General features: G+C 30.7%; 1 long non-coding RNA gene across 2 annotated transcripts in view; it reads left to right on the forward strand.

Annotated features, from left to right (window-relative positions):
- LOC127725183 (uncharacterized) overlaps nt 1-17,333 on the forward strand; it is a 30,604-nt gene extending 13,271 nt beyond the window's left edge. Inside the window, exons 8-12 of one of the 2 annotated variants that reach the window (XR_007992828.1) lie at nt 1,134-1,193; nt 2,692-2,751; nt 4,251-4,310; nt 5,801-5,860; nt 16,894-17,333. This is a non-coding gene — a long non-coding RNA (uncharacterized LOC127725183). Of the gene's footprint in view, nt 1-1,133; nt 1,194-2,691; nt 2,752-4,250; nt 4,311-5,800; nt 5,861-7,867; nt 7,882-16,893 lie in introns of those variants that run through there. The other variant, XR_007992829.1, reaches the window with a different exon arrangement.
- The last annotated feature ends 3,975 nt before the right edge of the window (nt 17,334-21,308 follow it).

A 21,308-nucleotide genomic window follows, 5' to 3' on the forward strand; every position in this document is an offset into this window, starting at 1 on the left:
AAAAATGTCTCAAGACGTTTAATTCAGTTTCTTATATAAAAGCATTTTTCTGCATGGTTGATTATAAATACACCTTTGACATTGCCCATGTCTTGAGACATACAGTAAATATCTTAAGATATGAAGTTGAACTGTAAAAATATTGTTAATGGGGTCTTCTGTTGAAATTTTGTCGGTCAATAGGTATTTCTTTCAAAAACCTGATGCAAATAGTTGCTGAATAAATTCAAAAGTTTACGGTATAAAGTGTCGTCGACAAAGAGGTTGACGTCTCATGCAATGACTGGATAAACCAATACTAATACGGCTACCACAACACATATTCTTATGGCTAATTTTGAGATTGTCGTTGTGCAAAAAGCAAAGTGTTAATGGTTTATTAATTATTAACCCACTCCGAACCATTAACAGAGACTATTTACACATCTGGTCGTGTGCGTTGAATCGCTCTTTTGTTAACTATTAGACGATACACTACCAATTTACACATGTGTAGTGTTTACTTTTTCTATCATACTGTATAAAACTTCTACCTCACTACAAATGTTCTGTTGTCAGTATCTTCAAAAAATGAATACATGTTCAACCAAATGTTTCAAAACGCATCAAACGTGTCTTTGTAATGTCTACAGATTTGAATTTGAAATTAACATATGTGTGCATAGGAATGTTCACTCTTATTTTTATATACAATAAAGACATCAAACAAAAGTATTGACAAACTATTGATTGTTTCAGTCTTCCATTAAATTTTTGTTCTGACAATCGAAAATAATTCCAAAATACTTAGCCTAACAAAAATATTTTATGTCTTTAGATAGAAAATGAAAATGTTCATACTTTGTAGATGTCTAAAAACTTGCCTTATCGGAATCTCGTATTTGCATTTTGAAGATACCTAGCCTTACAAAAATATTATATGTCTTGAGATAGAAAATAAATATCTTGATACTTTATTGATGTCTAAGGACTAATCGGTCTATCATATATGTATTTTGAAGATAAAATACAAAATAAATAAAACATCAAAATAAAATTAACATAATCATTCTATTAATTTGTAGATTTTTATAATGGGTAAACATTGTCACATACATGAATATTCATAAGTTTTTCTTTATTTTCTCACTCAGAGCCAAGAACTGTATTTTCTGACAAGAGTAATTTAACGGTGAATCAAATTTTCAAGAAATGTAAGTAAATACAAAGACATAAATGCGTGTTTTTAACGTTTGTTTTCAAGTATGATGCAATTTACACGACTGAATTATTTTAACCGGTTTTCCGATTCAAATAAACGTGTACCTGATATTTTTCTACACACATCTGTCGTCTTTTATCGTTGAGTTTATTCTTATATTTTGAAATATTGACATATAAATGAATATTTCAGTAATCTATTTTATTCATTCTGTACATGTGTGATGTTGAATTGTTATCAATATGCGTTATATTATGCCCTTTAGTAAATCCAATCTACTGGTATGCAAGTACGAAAAACGAGAATACCTGCAGAAGATCGGGGCTTACATGATACTGCTCATGTCTTGAGACATTGAAAAATGTCTCAAGACGTTTAATTCAGTTTATTATATAAAAGCATTTTTCTGCATGGTTGATTATTAATACACCTTTGACATTGCCCATGTCTTGAGACATACAGTAAATATCTTAAGATATGAAGTTGAACTGTAAAAATATTGTTAATGGGGTCTTCTGTTGAAATTTTGTCGGTCGATAGTTATTTCTTTCAAAAAACTGATACAAATAGTTGCTGAATAAATTCAAAAGTTTACGGTATAAAGTGTCGTCGACAAAGAGGTTGACGTCTCATGCAATGACTGGATAAACCAATACTAATACGGCTACCACAACACATATTCTTATGGCTAATTTTGAGATTGTCGTTGTGCAAAAAGCAAAGTGTTAATGGTTTATTAATTATTAACCCACTCCGAACCATTAACAGAGACTATTTACACATCTGATCGTGTGCGTTGAATCGCTCTTTTGTTAACTATTAGACGATACACTACCAATTTACATATGTGTAGTGTTTACTTTTTCTATCATACTGTATAAAACTTCTACCTCACTACATATGTTCTGTTGTCAATATCTTCAAAAAATGAGTACATGTTCAACCAAATGTTTCAAAACGCGTCAAACATGTCTTTGTAATGTCTACAGATTTGAATTTGAAATTAATATATGTGTGCATACGAATGTTCACTCTTACTTTTGTATACAATAAAGACATCAAATAAAAGTTATGACAAACTATTGATTGTTTCAGTCTTCCATTAAATTTTTGTTCTGAAAATCGAAAATAATTCCAAAATACTTAGCCTAACAGAAATATGTTATGTCTTTAGATAGAAAATGAAAATGTTCATACATTGTAGATGTCTAAGGACTTGCCTTATCGGAATCTCGTATTTGCATTTTGAAGATACCTAGCCTTACAAAAATATTATATGTCTTGAGATAGAAAATAAATATCTTGATACTTTATTGATGTCTAAGGACTTATCGGTCTATCATATATGTATTTTGAAGATAAAATACAAAATAAATAAAACATCAAAATAAAATTAACATAATCATTCTATTAATTTGTAGATTTTTATAATGGGTAAACATTGTCACATACATGAATATTCATAAGTTTTTCTTTATTTTCTCACTCAGAGCCAAGAACTGTATTTTCTGACAAGAGTAATTTAACGGTGAATCAAATTTTCAAGAAATGTAAGTAAATACAAAGACATAAATGCGTGTTTTTAACGTTTGTTTTCAAGTATGATGCAATTTACACGACTGAATTATTTTAACCGGTTTTCCGATTCAAATAAACGTGTACCTGATATTTTTCTACACACATCTGTCGTCTTTTATCGTTGAGTTTATTCTTATATTTTGAAATATTGACATATAAATGAATATTTCAGTAATCTATTTTATTCATTCTGTACATGTGTGATGTTGAATTGTTATCAATATGCGTTATATTATGCCCTTTAGTAAATCCAATCTACCGGTATGCAAGTACAAAAAACGAGAATACCTACAGAAGATCGGGGCTTACATGATACTGCTCATGTCTTGAGACATGGAAAAATGTCTCAAGACGTTTAATTCCAGTTTATTATATAAAAGCATTTTTCTGCATGGTTGATTATAAATACACTTTTGACATTGTCCATGTCTTGAGACATACAGTAAATATCTTAAAATATGAAGTTGAACTGTAAAAATATTTGTATCGGGGTCTTTTGTTGAAATTTTGTCGGTCGATAGTTATTTCTTTCAAAAACTGATACAAATAGTTGCTGAATAAATTCAAAAGTTTACGGTATAAAGTGTCGTCGACAAAGAGGTTGACGTCTCATGCAATGAATGGATACGACAATACTAATACGGTTACCACAACACATACTCTTATGGCTAATTTTGAGATTGTCGTTGTGCAAAAAGCAAAGTGTTAATGGTTTTTTTAATTATTAACCCACTCCGAACCATTAACAGAGCCTATTCACACATCTGATCATGTGCGTTAAATCGCTCTTTTGTTAACTATTAGATGATACACTACCAATTAACACATGTGTAGTGTTTACTTTTTCTATCATACTGTATAAAACTTCTACCTCACTACAAATGTTCTGTTGTCAGTATCTTCAAAAAATGAATACATGTTCAACCAAATGTTTCAAAACGCGTCAAACATGTCTTTGTAATGTCTACAGATTTGAATTTGAAATTAACATATGTGTGCATACGAATGTTCACTCTTATTTTTATATACAATAAAGACATCAAACAAAAGTATTGACAAACTATTGATTGTTTCAGTCTTCCATTAAATTTTTGTTCTGACAATCGAAAATAATTCCAAAATACTTAGCCTAACAAAAATATTTTATGTCTTTAGATAGAAAATGTAAATGTTCATACTTTGTAGATGTCTAAAGACTTGCCTTATCGGAATCTCGTATTTGCATTTTGAAGATACCTAGCCTTACAAAAATATTATATGTCTTGAGATAGAAAATAAATATCTTGATACTTTATTGATGTCTAAGGACTAATCGGTCTATCATATATGTATTTTGAAGATAAAATACAAAATAAATAAAACATCAAAATAAAATTAACATAATCATTCTATTAATTTGTAGATTTTTATAATGGGTAAACATTGTCACATACATGAATATTCATAAGTTTTTCTTTATTTTCTCACTCAGAGCCAAGAACTGTATTTTCTGACAAGAGTAATTTAACGGTGAATCAAATTTTCAAGAAATGTAAGTAAATACAAAGACATAAATGCGTGTTTTTAACGTTTGTTTTCAAGTATGATGCAATTTACACGACTGAATTATTTAAACCGGTTTTCCGATTCAAATAAACGTGTACCTGATATTTTTCTACACACATCTGTCGTCTCATATCGTTGAGTTTATTCTTATATTTTGAAATATTGACATATAAATGAATATTTCAGTAATCTATTTTATTCATTCTGTACATGTGTGATGTTGAATTGTTATCAATATGCGTTATATTATGCCCTTTAGTAAATCCAACCTACTGGTATGCAAGTACGAAAAACGAGAATACCCACAGAAGATCGGGGCTTACATGATACTGCTCATGTCTTGAGACATTGAAAAATGTCTGAAGACTTTTAATTCAGTTTATTATATAAAAGCATTTTTCTGCATGGTTGATTATAAATACACTTTTGACATTGTCCATGTCTTGAGACATACAGTAAATATCTTAAAATATGAAGCTGAACTGTAAAAATATTTGTAATGGGGTCTTTTGTTGAAATTTTGTCGGTCGATAGTTATTTCTTTCAAAAACTGATACAAATAGTTGCTGAATAAATTCAAAAGTTTACGGTATAAAGTGTCGTCGACAAAGAGGCTGACGTCTCATGCAATGAATGGATACGACAATACTAATACGGTTACCACAGCACATACTCTTATGGCTAAATTTGAGATGGTCGTTGTGCAAATAGCAAAGTGTTAATGGTTTATTAATTATTAACCCACTCCGAACCATTAACAGAGCCTATTCACACATCTGATTGTGTGCGTTAAATCGCTCTTTTGTTAACTATTAGATGATACACTACCAATTTTAACCTGTGTAGTGTTTACTTTTTCTATCATACTGTATAAAACTTCTACCTCACTACATATGTTCTGTTGTCAATATCTTCAAAAATGAATACATGTATAACCAAATGTTTCAAAACGCGTCAAACATGTCTTTGTAATGTCTACAGATTTGAAATTAATATATGTGTGCATACGAATGTCCACTCTTAATTTTGTATAAAATAAGGACATCAAATAAAAGTATTGACACACTATCGATTGTTACAGTCTTCCATGAAATTTATGTGCTGAAAATCGAAAATAATTCCAAAATACTTAGCCTAACAAAAATATTTTATGTCTTTAGATAGAAAATGAAAATGTTCAGACTTTGCAGATGTCTAAGGACTTGCCTTATCGGAATCTCATATATACATTATGAAGATACCTAGCCTTACAAAAATATTATATGTCTTGAAATAGAAAATAAATATCTTGATACTTTATTGATGTCTAAGGACTAATCGGTCTATCATATTTGTATGTTGAAGATAAAATACTAAATAGATAAAACATCAAAATGAAATTAACATAATCATTCTATTAATTTGTAGATTTTTATAATGGGTAAACATTGTCACGTACATGTATATTCATAAGTTTTTGTTTAATTTCTCACTCAGAGCCAAGAACTGTATTTTCTGACAAGTGTAATTTCACGGTGAATCAAATTATCAAGAAATGTAAGTGTATACAAAGACATAAATGCGTGTTTTTAACGTTTGTTTTCGTGTATGATGCAATTTACACGACTGAAATATATTTACCGGTTTTCCGATTCAAAAAGACGTGTACCTGATATTTTTCTACACAGAACTGTCGTCTTTTATCGTTGAGTTTATTCTTTTATTTTGAAATATTGACATATAAATGAATATTTCAGTATTCTCTTTTACTCATTTTGCACATGTGTGATGTTGAATTGTTATCAATATGCGTTATATTATGCCCTTTAGTAAATCCAATTTACCGGTATGCTAGAACGAAAAACGCGAATCCCTACGGAAGAGCGGGTCTTACATGATACTGCTCATGTCTTAAGACATGGAAAAATGTCTTAAGACGTTTAATTCCAGTTTATTATATAAATGCATTTTTCTGCATTGCTGAATACAAATACACCTTTGACATTGTCCATGTCTTGAGACGTACAGTAGATATCTTAAGACATGAAGTTGAACTGTAAAAATATTTGTGATGGGGTCTTTTGTTGAAATTTTGTCGATCGATAGTTATTTCTTTCAAAAAACTGATACAAATGGTTGTTGAATGAATTAAAAAATTTAAGTTATAAAGTGTCGTCGACAAAGTGGTTGACGTCTCATGCAATGAATGGATACGACAATACTAATACGGTTACCACAACACATACTTTTATGGCTAATTTTGAGATTGTCGTTGTGCAAAAAGCAAAGTGTTAATGGTTTTTTTAATTATTAACCCACTCCGAACCATTAACAGAGCCTATTCACACATCTGATTGTGTGCGTTAAATCGCTCTTTTGTTAACTATTTGATGATACACTACCAATTTTAACCTGTGTAGCGTTTACTTTTTCTATCATACTGTATACAACTTGTACCTCACAACATATGTTCTGTTGTCAGTATCTTCAAAAAATGAATACATGTTCAACCGAATGTTTCACACGCGTCAAACATGTCTTTGTAATGTCTACAGATTTGAAATTAATATATGTGTGCATACGAATGTTCACTCTTATCCTTGTATAAAATAAGGACATCAAACACAAGTATTGACAAACTATTGATTGTTTAAGTCTTTCATGAAATTTTTGTTCTGAAAATCGAAAATAATTCCAAAATACTTAGCCTAACAAAAATATTTTATATCTTTAGATAGCCTAACAAAAATATTTTTTGTCTTTAGATAGAAAATGAAAATGTTCATACTTTTTAGATGTCTAAGGAGTTGCCTTATTGGAATTTCATATTTGCATTAAGAAGATACCTAGCCTTACAAAAATATTATATGTCTTGAAATAGAAAATAAATATCTTGATACTTTATTGATGTCTAAGGACTAATCGGTCTATCATATTTGTATTCTTAACTATTTTATTGATACTAAACCCTAACGGGAGGGATTGTACTTGATATTCATATGATGAAGACATTATCTCTCAATCAGTTAAATTGAGGTCTGGAGCTGGCATGTCAGTAACTGCTAGTAGTTCTTTATTCATTTATGTAACATTGTCATTTTGCTTAGTTTCTTTTGTTACCTATTCTGACATAGGACTCGGACTTCTTTTAAACTGAGTTTTACTGTGCGTATTGCTATGTGTTTCTTTATTCTACATTGGCTAGAGGTATAAGGGGAGGGTTGAGATCTATTAAAAAACATGTTTAACCCCGCCACATTTTTTCGCCTGTCCCAAGTCAGGAGCCTCTGGCCTTTGTTAGTCTAGTATGTTTTTTAATTTTAGTTCATTTATAACTAGCACACAATTTTAGTTAGGGGCAAGCGGAGGACCACCTCCGGGTGGGGGATTTTCTCGCTGCATTGAAGACCCATTGGTGGCCTTCGGCAGTTGTCTGCTCTTTGGTCGGGTTGTTGTCTCTTTGACATATTCCACAATTCAATTCTCAATTTTATTTTGAAGATAAAATACAAAATAAATAAAACATCAAAATGCAATTAACATAATCATTCTATTTATTTGTAGATTTTCATAATGGGTAAACATTGTCACATACATGTATATTCATAAGTTTTTGTTTAATTTCTCACTCGAAGCCAAGAACTGTATTTTCTGACAAGTGTAATTTCACGGTGAATAAAATTTTCAAGAAATGTAAGTATATACAAAGACATAAATGCGTGTTTTGAACGTTTGTTTTCAAGTTTGATGCAATTTACACGACTGAATTATTTTAACCGGTTTTCCGATTCAAATAGACGTGTACCTGATATTTTTCTACACACATCTGTCGTCTTTTATCGTTGAGTTTATTCTTATATTTTGAAATATTGACATATAAATAAATATTTCAGTAATGTATTTTATTCATTCTGTACATGTGTGATGTTGAATTGTTATCAATATGCGTTAAATTATGCCCTTTAGTAAATCCAATCTACCGGTATGCAAGTACGAAAAACGAGAATCCCTACGGAGGAGCAGGGCTTACATAATACTGCATATGTTTTGAGACATGGAAAAATGTGTTAAGACGTTTAATTCCAGTTTATTATATAAATGCATGTTTGTGCATGGTTGATTATAAAGACACCTTTGACATTGTCCATGTCTTGAGACATACAGTAAATATCTTAAGATATGAAGTTGAACTGTAAAAATATTTGTAATGGGGTCTTCTGTTGAAATTTTGTCGGTCGATAGTTATTTCTTTAAAAAAACTGATACAAATGGTTGTTGAATGAATTCATAAGTTTACGGTATAAAGTGTCGTCGACAAACAGGTTGACGTCTCATGCAATGAATGGATACGACAATACTAATACGGTTACCACAACACATACTCTTATGGCTAATTTTGAGATTGTCGTTGTGCAAAAAGCAAAGTGTTAATGGTTTATTAATTATTAACCCACTCCGAACCATTAACAGAGCCTATTCACACATCTGATCGTGTGCGTTAAATCGCTCTTTTGTTACATATTAGATGATACACTACCAATTTTAACCTGTGTAGTGTTTACTTTTTCTATCATACTGTATAAAACGTCTACTTCACTACATATGTTCTGTTGTCAGTATCTTCAAAAAATGAATACATGTTCAACCAAATGTTTCAAAACGCGTCAAACATATCTTTGTAATGTCTACAGATTTGAAATTAATATATATGTGCATACGAATGTTCACTCTTATTCTTGTATAAAATAAGGACATCAAACAAAAGTATTGACAAACTATTGATTGTTTAAGTCTTCCATGAAATTTTTGTTCTGAAAATCGAAAATAATTCCAAAATACTTAGCCTAACAAAAATATTTTATGTCTTTAGATAGAAAATGAAAATGTTCATACTTAGTAGATGTCTAAGGACTCTCTTTATCGGAATCTCATATTTGCATTTTGAAGATACCTAGCCTTACAAAAATATTAAATGTCTTGAGATAGTAAAATAAATATCTTGATACTTTATTGATACTAAGGGCTAATCGGTGTATCATATCTGTATTTTGAAGATAAAATACAAAATAAATAAAACATGAAATGAAATTAACATAATCATTCTAATAATTTGTAGATTTATATAATGAATACACATGTGTCACGTACATGTATATTAGATATGTCCTATTTTCGGTGCAAAATATAGCTAGCATGGATTTTGTGTCCGGGGATACAGGGACACGTATGTGTGGCTAATTCAAATCAGTACTAGTCTGACTACAACGTCATAACTTCATAAAAAAATTAAATAAAAAGTGAACACAAGAGGATTCAGTGCTATTTCCTATATAAAACTTAAAGAAACAGGGGATACAGGCGGACACAACTGGACCCAGTGCTATTTCTATATAAAACACATAGAATCTGCTGACTACAGACAGACACAGCTGGACACAGTGCTATTCATATATAAAACTTTAAGAAACAGGGGCTACAGGCGGACACAGCTGGATACAGTGCTATTTCTATATAAAACTTTAAGAAACAGGGAGCAACAAGCGGACACAATTGGACACAACGTTATTTCTAAAAAAAACGTATAGAAACTGGTGGCTACAGGCGGACACAGCTGGACAAAGTGCAATTTCTACATAAAAATTACAGAAACAGGGTGCTTCAGGCGGGCACAACGTTATTTCTATATAAAACTTATAGAATCTGCTGGCTACAGGCGGACAATAGCCTGACACAATGCTATTCATATACAAACATTTAAGAAACAGGGGGCTACAGGCTGACACAAGTGGACACAACGTAATTTCTATATAAAACTCATAGAAACTGGTGGCTTCAGGTTGACACAGCTGGACACAGTCCAATTTCTATTTAAAAATTACAGAAACAGAATTACAAAAATAAAAGAGTGACATACATAATATTTCACGAGGACTTATTCCACAATATTGTATATGAAAATAGAATGTTGATTTTGAAACTGCCTAACAGACGCTGGAAGAGTTTAATATAAGAACTTAATTAACCAAACTGCCGCACATAAAATACTCACAGAGGATAGACAATGTAGCTTATGTACAAGGAAATGGTAAAGGAGATGAATCCCATATTTTAGTTGTTGGTAAAAAGTAAATGAAAGCGTAATATCCGTAAGAAATAAATACCCAGCTAGTTAGTTACTACGGACAGAGATAAATATACACATGTGTGTATATGTCTCTGCTACGGGATATTCACCAAGGTAATCAGTATGAGATCTACTTGTAACATTATACAAAATGCTCTCCTTGTTCGGTATTTGATGTTACACAATACTAAAGATATATTTTTTCATGATAATTTCACTTTTTACATTTTAAAATATTTATTTGCATACTTGACCTATAAAAGAAATGATATATGTCCAATTTGATTTATTGTCTAAATGTTTATTTATAACAATGTGTTGATCTTGTTTTCCTTTGTTTATTTTTAATTGCAAATTAATATATCCTGGGTATTGACTTGTTGATTGTCAAAACAAATACCGTACTATAATGCCTTAGTAACCTTAGGGTTTATTCCTTGAATGCCTACATCCTTTGATCTACCGACAAAGTACAAACAAAAATCTGAGGCAATGACGGAATAGTGTCTGATTAAAATTAACAAACAGTAATTATAATGTGTGCATCCAGTTAAAGTCAAAGTATTACATACTACCATTTTTCTGTTTGTTTGCGATAGATAAATATTTTTGTATAATTATCTTTCTGTTTTTTTTTTAATATATATAATTGAGGAAATCGATTTTGTTTTGAAGCAATGATAAGAACAAATCTTTTAGATCTCTTTGACTTTTCATTGACATTATATATCTGAGACTACTATAACACATGTGTTATAGCTACTAGAAGTCTAAGCATATATTAAAGATAAATAAACGAAATAAGGAATATACCTGTACATCATATCAAGTACCATTAATCATGTTATTAAGAATGCAAACGACAAAAGATAAAGAACAATAAAAAACATAAATAACAAAGCACGTGTCACAATCACAAATAAATAAAGCACCAATATATATTTACAATTTCAATAGTCATATTAAAAAAAAAAATCCTATTAAAGTCTTTACCCTCATGTCGGTAATAAGAGACTACCCGTGGAACAACGTGCCACTGTCACTGCGATAGTATTATTACAAATAGTGCCAATGTCTGCCACATTTATTTAAGATAGAAGACGTCGTTTTTAATATCGTTAAAATTTTTGTCTTAACAGTATATATTTATCTTTAGAAGTTTGAAAATTTAGCTGTACATTGATATTTATTTTTTTTAAATCCGTCTCTCACAATTCTTTTTAGAAAGTCATTATTATTTTATATCATTTTATGTATTCATATAAATGAATAAAATGAATAAAATAAATTAATTGAATAAAATAGATAAATAAAAATAAAATGAATTTAAAAAAATAAATAAATAAATAAATAAATAAATAAATAAATAAATGAATAAATAAATAAATAAATAAATAAATAAATAAATAAATAAATAATAAATAAATAAATAAATAAATAGATGAATAAATAAATAGATAAATAAATATAGACAGGTATGTGTGAATTCCAATGAACGTTTTGCACTCACATGAGAAAAAGAAATCCAAAATCTAATAAAATCTAGGGGGAAATCCGTTTGCGCCAAAAAATGCGTCCTTTTGCGCCACAACTTTTTTCTCCAATGCAACATTTACGCCACCTGTTTTAAAATTACATAGTTTCATTTGCACCAAATAAAATATACGATTGCGCCAATTAAAAATGACTTCCCTCCTCCTTTATCCGGGGTGGAGACCGGCAGTTTACATTTTGAGTCATTTAATAGAATACTTTAAAACATAAAACTATGTACAGTCGGACAACACATATATTATATTAAAGGCTGGAATTTGTAACTCATTACAAACACAAAGTCTCTGCGGCTGCGTTCTCCTTCTGCATATTTTCATACTTTTGAACGTCAAATGTTTCCCTTTCTGAAACATGTCTACTTCTGACTGCTGCTGCATGGGTACTTCGCAATTTAATGTATTTAGTAGCTTGTAGCTTCACTATATTTTTTTATATTCTTCACTGAACACTTTTTATGACGTGTTGGTTTATATACATACCTTTAGTATAGTGTAAATCCTATTCTCTAATTCTTACTCCATTAAATTTATCCTTTTCCTGACCTGTTGATTATTTTTATTTGATCAACGTGTGGTTCGTTTGATCTCAGTTCTTCATTGGTCAAAATTCGATTATGGCGTCAAATGTTCTTGCTTTCCTCTGAAATTCCTATTGTGACGTCATGAAAAATGGCGGCATGCCTGATGACGTCGCATAGACACATCTTTTTGCAGGTCGTTCGAAAAGAAGGATTTAAGATTGTCTGCATATCGTTTAAAAATCATTAGAGAAACAGATTCCACCACCAAATCTTTTGCACTACGACATTTATCCACTCTCGACAGTGGCGGATCCAGGGGGGGGGGGGGGGGGGGGCGGGGGTTAGTAAACCCCCTTTTTTGGACGATTAATGCATTTGAAAAGGAACATATGGTGGGAACTCCCCCTTTATCCTGGGTTGGGAACCCCCCCCCCCCCCCCCCCCCCCTTTTGAAAATGGCTGGATCTGCCCCTGCTCGACATTTTAAATATTTAAAACGCGAGGCTTGCCGTTTTAAATTTGCTAATTTAAATGTCTCGAGTGGATAAATATCGTATCACACTCGAAACAGTGGTAGACTCTATATTTATTTATACTCACCTTTCACCACCAAGAGTAACAATTATTTCACGAATGATACTGTATTAGCCAAAAATAAGAATAAATATTTCTCTTATGGTTGTGGCCTGTTATCGATTTCTTGTATCATACTGCACGGAGTGTGATACGAAAATCTGCGTTAATTTGATTGGCTTATCCAGCTTCACAAGACGATATTACGGCATTTCCTTTGGTTATTTGATAGGTCATTGATGACTTTCAAAGGTTAAGACGATATACATTTCATCCATAGCAACGGACATATGTGATTTCTTCAATAATATAAAAAACACTCACATATTTCACCTGACAATCTTCTTTTTGTCATTTTTTTTACATTGCGGAGCGTACAAAAGTCTTAAAATGTCTGATGTTAAAGTGTAACACCGGAAAAGGACATATGACGTCATACTGGAATGTGCAAAAGACTAGATCAACATTCCGCGGAATTTTTATTTTAACACATTGAGAGTGTTAACCATGAGAGAAATAGGTTTAACAACTTTTGAAAATTGGATATCGCTTGATATCAACTCTCGATATTTAATTTAAATAGTAATATTAAACTCGATGAAGGCTCGTTTTATATTGAAATTTAATAACTCAAGTTGATATCAAGCGACATCCCATTCTCCCTCGTTATCAAACCTATAAATATTAATCATTAATATGTATGATAAATATGTGTACAGGTAAATTGGCGCAAATGAGTTCCGAATATTAGCGCAATTGATACATTTGAAAAAATAAATTTGGCGCAAATGATACCCTGAAAAACAGTAATTGGCGCAAAAGGACTTCTGCCAAAAACTAATGGTATCTAAAGTCTTATTTTTTTTTAACAATGATAGATTCAATTTATTCTTAATTAAATTCAATTCTGGTATACAGCACAATAACAGGTTTGAACTATTAATGCATTTAAATCTGGTGTCACAACTTTTTATTTCAACAAATGATACATTAGTTTTCCAATATTTTTTTTCTAAATTTATTCAGCCAAAACCTGATTTTTTTTAATAATGGTTACTGTTTACGTTTATCGCTTAGCTAGTCTGACCATACTAGACACATTGAGAACATATAAATTTTTTAAACATTATTATAACACTGAACAATATTTGCTACAGAAAATGCCACTACGTCATCGTTATGCATTTTCTATGATACAAGAAGCCTGAATGGAAAGAACTCTTGCTTTATACTTTTCTTTCAGACAGTATGGTCTGATGCAATGCTTCACATTGTGGAAACTTGCTTGAAAGTTTAGCCTTAATATGCATATATTTGAACCGCTAGTTATCCTACAGAAGTAAGATGTGAAATAAATCAGGCAAAACAATCATTCTTAAGTTATTTTTATAAAGATTTTGCGAAAATTTTATGAAAGGACTTCATCCTTTTATGTAAATTAAGCACCACACATTTAAATTACTTTAAACACACCAGGACCAGGACCATGAATACATTTTGCTCAATGTTAATCTACTTTTCTCTGGATTCATCATCAGCCTAGATACATAAATATCCAGACATTAAAACATTTCAGATAGAAAGTCAGCATTCTAGTTTTGGATAAAAACTTTAAATGGAAAATATTCGAGGCTGTATTTTGGGCATATAATTCTAAAATTATATACATTTCTAAAATTTTCTATAAAAAGGTGGAAATCCATTACAGATTTTTTTGGTTTAAGAAATTGATACCAGTAGTTGCCAAAAACAAGTTTCATGTTTAATGAATGCAACTCTTAAGCCTAAGAACACAATAGATTTAGTACAAAATGCATTGAATTTCTTTATAATGCAAATTAATTTAGAATATAAACTATTTTCTTCAATATCAAATATAGTCATGAACAAGATTTATTTTTAGACTCAATGTTGTATTTATTTTATCATAATTTTTCAAGGGAAACAAAGTATTGTTTCACTTCCCTGTATAAATTAACTTATTTATTCAGAAATTAAGGATCAAACAATTTACCCCCTCCCCCTTTTCGGACCCCTCTGTGTTTTCTCAATAATCTATAAGCTAATAAGACCTTAACAGTGCGTGTAGTGAATCCTTTTAGGATATAAACATAAAGAAACATCTACCTACTCAAACTCAAATCATGGATAATTGTATGTCATAACAGGACAATTTAATTCAGTTTGACGTACAGCTCCATAAACTTATACCGAACCATATTAAAATGAATATGATTTCATCTTTAAGCCATAAACACATATAAAAATTGGGAATGCGTAAGAAAAATAGGAAGACATCAGTGGAAGAAATACATAGTTCACACTATATGAAAATCAAAGACTATACGCAAAGCTCTTCTGCATGAGAAAGATCGGGGAAGAAACAAGTCTAATAAGCCTACATCTGATAAATAATGCATTATCAAGGAATATATATATATATAAAAACAAGCCTAAATTGAAAACAACGTTCAAACCTATGATTGCGTTGGATAAAAACCGCAATTTTTATACGTGTGCATGCAAAACAAATTTCTTGTTAGAGGGGTATAAATACAGCACAAACAACATTTTCCAAAAGACCAAAAAAGTGAAAAAGTATATTTTAACAAAACGCATTTGACTAGCAGGTCGAACAACGGATGTTCTTAAACCATGCTGACTGCTATTGGCAATTGCCAAATAAACAGATCACCAGATGTAACAAAATGGATCTTAACTATTAATTTAATACCAAACAGAAAAGAATGAACCTGCGGAAAAGATGGTATACCTCAAACAAAAGGTGCAAAAATTAGTACACAATATCCGGATTTCGACAACTAATGTCTCTTCAGTGATGTTAGGAATCGAAGCGGTATTTGGAAAACCATATATATATATATAATTCGTCTAAATATAGCATTCTTACTTTGAAATTGTTGCATTGCAATTCGATTGTATTATGAATAGTAGGCCTAAGTTTAAAGTTGGTCTTACACATTTGGATGTACGCTGGATTACTATGACAATCGATTTTGTTCAATTGATGGTCTTTCATCAGGCCTCAAAACACAAGGCAAAATATATTTTAAACACATTTATAATTGCATAAAAGTTGTTAATGGAACATGTACAGGTCTACAAAACTCACTAATGAAGTTATATTTTTTTAATTCATGTTTTGAACCACAAAGACACATATTTATATACTTTTATGAAAATTAATCTCTTCACAGCTTCAACTAAATCATATTTTGTTTGTTTTATTTATTGTTAATACATACCGACTTTATATTAACAATCGAAACAAAGAGGTTGAAAACTCAGAGCAAATTGACAATAAAAGATTATGTAAAAATCGCCAGAATGTCATGTTTTGCATGCGCTTGGGCAATGCGAATTGAAAGTACAATAATCAATACAGTTAAAGTTGCAAGAGTTTTGTCAAACCAACTGGGTATAAAATTGTACAGACAATTAACTCTATGTCTTGAATAACACACAGCATTACACAGGAATTATTTGAATATTAAATATTGGTATTGGTGTTCTAGATTGATGTGTCCGGTGCCTACTCAATGCCAATACGAAATATTACAGTATAATTTGCGTTTCAGAAAATTGTATTTAAATACAATTTACATTTGTGGCATTTCACATTAGAAAACGATCATTTGAATTAAATTAAGCCTTTAAACTGAATTGTTATATTCAATATTTATAATTTATTATTGTGTCAGTGTGTCCGGCTACAAAATGCATGCCAACTATTTTTTGCACCGGAACCTTGCCACTAATGATGCATATTCATAAGTTTTTGTTTAATTTCTCACTCAGAGCCAAGCACTGAATTTTGTGACAAGTGTAATTTCACGGTGAATCGAATTATCAAGAAATGTAAGTATATACAAAGATATAAATGCGTGTTTTTAACGTTTGTTTTCAAGTATGATGTAATTTACACGACTGAATTTTTTAACCGGTCTTCCGATTCAAATAGACGCGTACCTGATATTTTTCAACACACAACTGTCATATTTCATAGTTGAGTTTTTCTTATATTTTGAAATATTGACATATCAATGAATATTTCAATAATCTATTTTATTCATTCTGTACATGTGTGATGTTGAATTGTTATCAATATGCGTTATATTATGCCCTTTAGTAAATCCAATTTACCGGTATGCAAGTACAAACAACGAGAATCCATACAGAAGAGCGGGGCTTACATGATACTGCTCATGTCTTAAGACGTTTAATTACAGTTTGTTATATAAATGCATTTTTCTGCATGGTTGATTATAAATACGTCTTTGACATTGTCCATGTCTTGAGACATACAGTAAATATCTTAAGATATGAAGTTGAACTTTAAAAATATTTGTAATGGGGTCTTCTGTTGAAATGTTGTAGGTCGATAGTTATTTCTTTCAAAAAACTGATTAAAATGGTTGGTGAATGAATTCAAAATTTTAAGGCATAAAGTGTCGTCGACAAACAGGTTGACGTCTCATGCAATGAACGGATACGACAACACTACTAATACGCTAACCGCAACACATACTGTTATAGCTAATGTTGAGATTGTCGTTGTGCAAAAAGCAAAGTGTTAATGGTTTATTAATTATTAACCCACTCCGAACCATGAACAGAGCCTAATCACACATATGATCGTATGCGTTAAATCACTCTTTTATTAACCATTAGATGATACATTACAAATCTTAATCTGTGTAGTGTTTACTTTTTTTATCATACTGTATAAAACTTTTACCTCACTACATATATTTTATCTGTTGTCAGTATCTTCGAAAAATTAATACTTGTTCAACCAAATGTTTAAAAACGAGTCAAACATGTCTTTGTAATGTCTACATACAAGAACTCAATATTTGTGTGCATACGAATGTTCACTCTTATTCTTGTATAAAATAAGGATATCAAACAAAAGTATTGACAAACTATTGATTGCTTAAGTCTTCCATGAAATTTTTGTTCTGAAAATCGAAAATAATTCCAAAATACTTAGCCTAACAAAAATATTTTATGTTTAGATAGAAAATGAAAATGTTCATACTTTGTAGATGTCTACGGACTTGCTTTATCGAAATCTTATATTTGCATTTTGAAGATACCTAGCCTTGCAAAAATATTTTATGTCTTGAGATAGAAAAAAAATATCTTGATACTTTATTGATGCCTAAGGACTAATTGGTCTATTATATTTGTATTTTGAAGATAACATACAAAATAAATAACACATGAAATGAAATTAACAGAATCATTCTATTAATTTGCAGATTTTTATAATGGGTAAACATTGTCACGTACATGTATATTCATAAGTTGTCATAGCAAATGAACCTCGTTGTCTTAAGACGAATTGAGAGAGACTTGAGACATACACCTTATGTCTTAAGACGTCTTAAGACACGTGACCAAAACAAGTATGTCTTGAGACATGGCTTATATGTCTTAAGACATAGATCTTTAAGACATTATTGAAACTTCATTATTTGTATCCTCTCATCCAAGACGTCTTGAAGAAAATTGTTGGTGTCTTGAAGACATGGAAACAAAAAAATACCATTGGCCATTAAAACATATTTCAAACACATGAACACAGTTTTTATATGCAAATCAATTTTTTTAGAAGACAACTAATTTGTAGAAGATAATTTAAGGTGATCTACGGGAATAAGGGCAAGAACTTTAATTTGATATAAAATAAATTTACAATAAAATTGTTGAAATTTTCATTTATTCCGAGATTAATACTGATTCCGTATTATTTCTTTTTTAGGGAAAACTAGAATTCTAAAAGTTCCACTGATATTCTAAGTCAAAATATGGCATGGAGGATTGAATCTTTTATACTTCGCTCAAGAGATACAGCCCTTGGATGGTGTAAACTTCCCAAAATAACGTGTATGGTGTAATGGTGTATGGCATATGGTGCAATGGTAGAAGGTGTATGGTGCTATGGTGTATGGTGTAAGGGGAATGGTGTAATGGTGTATGAGGAATGGTGTGATTGTGTAACGTGCGATTGGGAATGGTGTGAATGAATAGTGTACGACATTTCATTGGTTGAAACCGAAGTTCATTTTATTTTAATTTTTCGGATTGTAAACATAAACAATAATAATAATCCTATTGTTCTTTTTTCCCAGTAAAGCAAATTACTTTACTCGTTAGACTCTATGTCATATATATTTAATATACACATATTAAAAAATCTTTTTTTTTCATATTCTTATTTACATTAAACAATGGCTTTAAAATTACACACTTGTGATCACATGCAGTTATCATAAAAGAAAGGATTTTATTTAAACTAGAAGGCGGATAGAAAGGTTATCCACGCATCGGAACAGTATTTTTATATCACGGGTTATCAACATCATTTTTAAAGTTGCTTCGTTCCCCACTTTTGACAGTCTCTTTATAAATATCTTATCGTCATTCACCTATGTTTGCCTTGGATTTACGATTCTGTTTTCCAAAAAATGTTCAAAGGAAAATTGTACAGTGTTATTGCACATAAGGTGTTGTATAATTATGAACAATCTCGTCAATTTCGTTAGATTTGTCTTTACGGATTATAAATGATATCTTGAACGTCCGAAAAAATATACTTATGTGAAACGGAATGAAATATTTGCCACTTGATATTTAGCCACCAACAAAATCAACCAACCGACATAATATACTAACAGTATACTTTTCCTAGAAGAGAACTTCTCATACTTTTCATTATAAAGTACAAATGAAATCTGTCATGTCAGTCACACTGTTGGATGATGAGGTGGAATAGTTTTATTATACAAACCATCCTGAACTACTGAGTTTAAATCATCATACCTCAGCAAGCACGACTAATTTATGCGCAGACCAACCCATAGCCCAAAAGGAATCTGTGATGTACCCGTCCATATTCAGAAGTCATGGAAGTGGGAAATACAGATACTGATACTGACTTTAGTGACAGTTTTATATAACGAATACAGAGATGAAATGCTGGCACTCTAAATTAAAGCGGACAAGATTTTGTTATCATTGTATTGCAATGTTGCTGTCATTTGTATTATACAATCCATCCTGACATCAAAATATTGCTGATTTACTATGCGGCTGCTGCTATATAGATTTACATAATAAAGTGCAAATATGGTCAGTTTTGTTTGATACTTTAAAATAGTTTTGTTATACGAGTCAGCCTGAGGTATCAAAACTACTGAAATTTTCTTGCGAGACAATATTTTTAATAAAAAGAGGGCATGCTGGCTATCTAGATTGATGGGGACAAATTTTTGTTGTCATTGTATTGCAATGTTGCTGTCATTTGTATTATACAATCCATCCTCACATCAAAATATTGCTGATTTACTTTGCGGCTATATGCTGATTCACTATGCGGCTATATAGATTTACATACATGACATAATAAAGTGCTAATACGATCAGTTTTGGCTGATGCTTTAAAATAATTTTGTTATACAAGTCAGCCTGAGGTATCAAAACTACTAAAATTTTCATGCAAGACAATATTTTGAATAAAAAGAGGACATGCTGGCTATCTACATGTAGATTGATGGGGACAAATTTTTGTTGTCATTGTGTTGCAATGTTGCTGTCATTTAATTTGTATAATGCAATCCATTCTGACATCAAAATATTGTTGTTTACTATGCGGCTATATAGATTTACATAATAAAGTGCAAATATGGTCAGTTTTGGTTGATTTGTTTAAATAATTTTGTTATACGAGTCAGCCTGAGGCATCAAAAGTACTGAAATTTTGTTGCGAGACAATATTTTGAATAAAAAGAGGACATGCTGGCTATCTAGATTGATGGGAACAAATAGTTGTTGTCATTGTATTGCAATGTTGCTGTCATTTGTATTATACAATCCATCCTGACATCAAAATATTGCTGATTTACTATGTGGCTATATAGATATACATAATAATGTGCAAATATGGTCAGTTTTTGTTGATGCGTTTAAATAATTTTGTTATACTAGTCAGCCTTAGGTATTAAAATTACTGAAATTTTGTTGCGAGACAATATTTTGAATAAAAAGAGGACATGCTGGCAATCTAAATTGATGGAGATAATTTTTGTTGTCATTGTGTTGCAATATTGCTGTCATTTGTATTATACAATCCATTCTGACAATAAAATATAGCTGCTTTACTATGTGGCTATATAGATATACATAATATTAAAAGTGCAAATATGGTC

The sequence above is a fragment of the Mytilus californianus genome, unplaced genomic scaffold, assembly GCF_021869535.1.
Source record: "Mytilus californianus isolate M0D057914Y unplaced genomic scaffold, xbMytCali1.0.p SCAF_1, whole genome shotgun sequence".
NCBI lineage: Eukaryota > Metazoa > Mollusca > Bivalvia > Mytilida > Mytilidae > Mytilus > Mytilus californianus.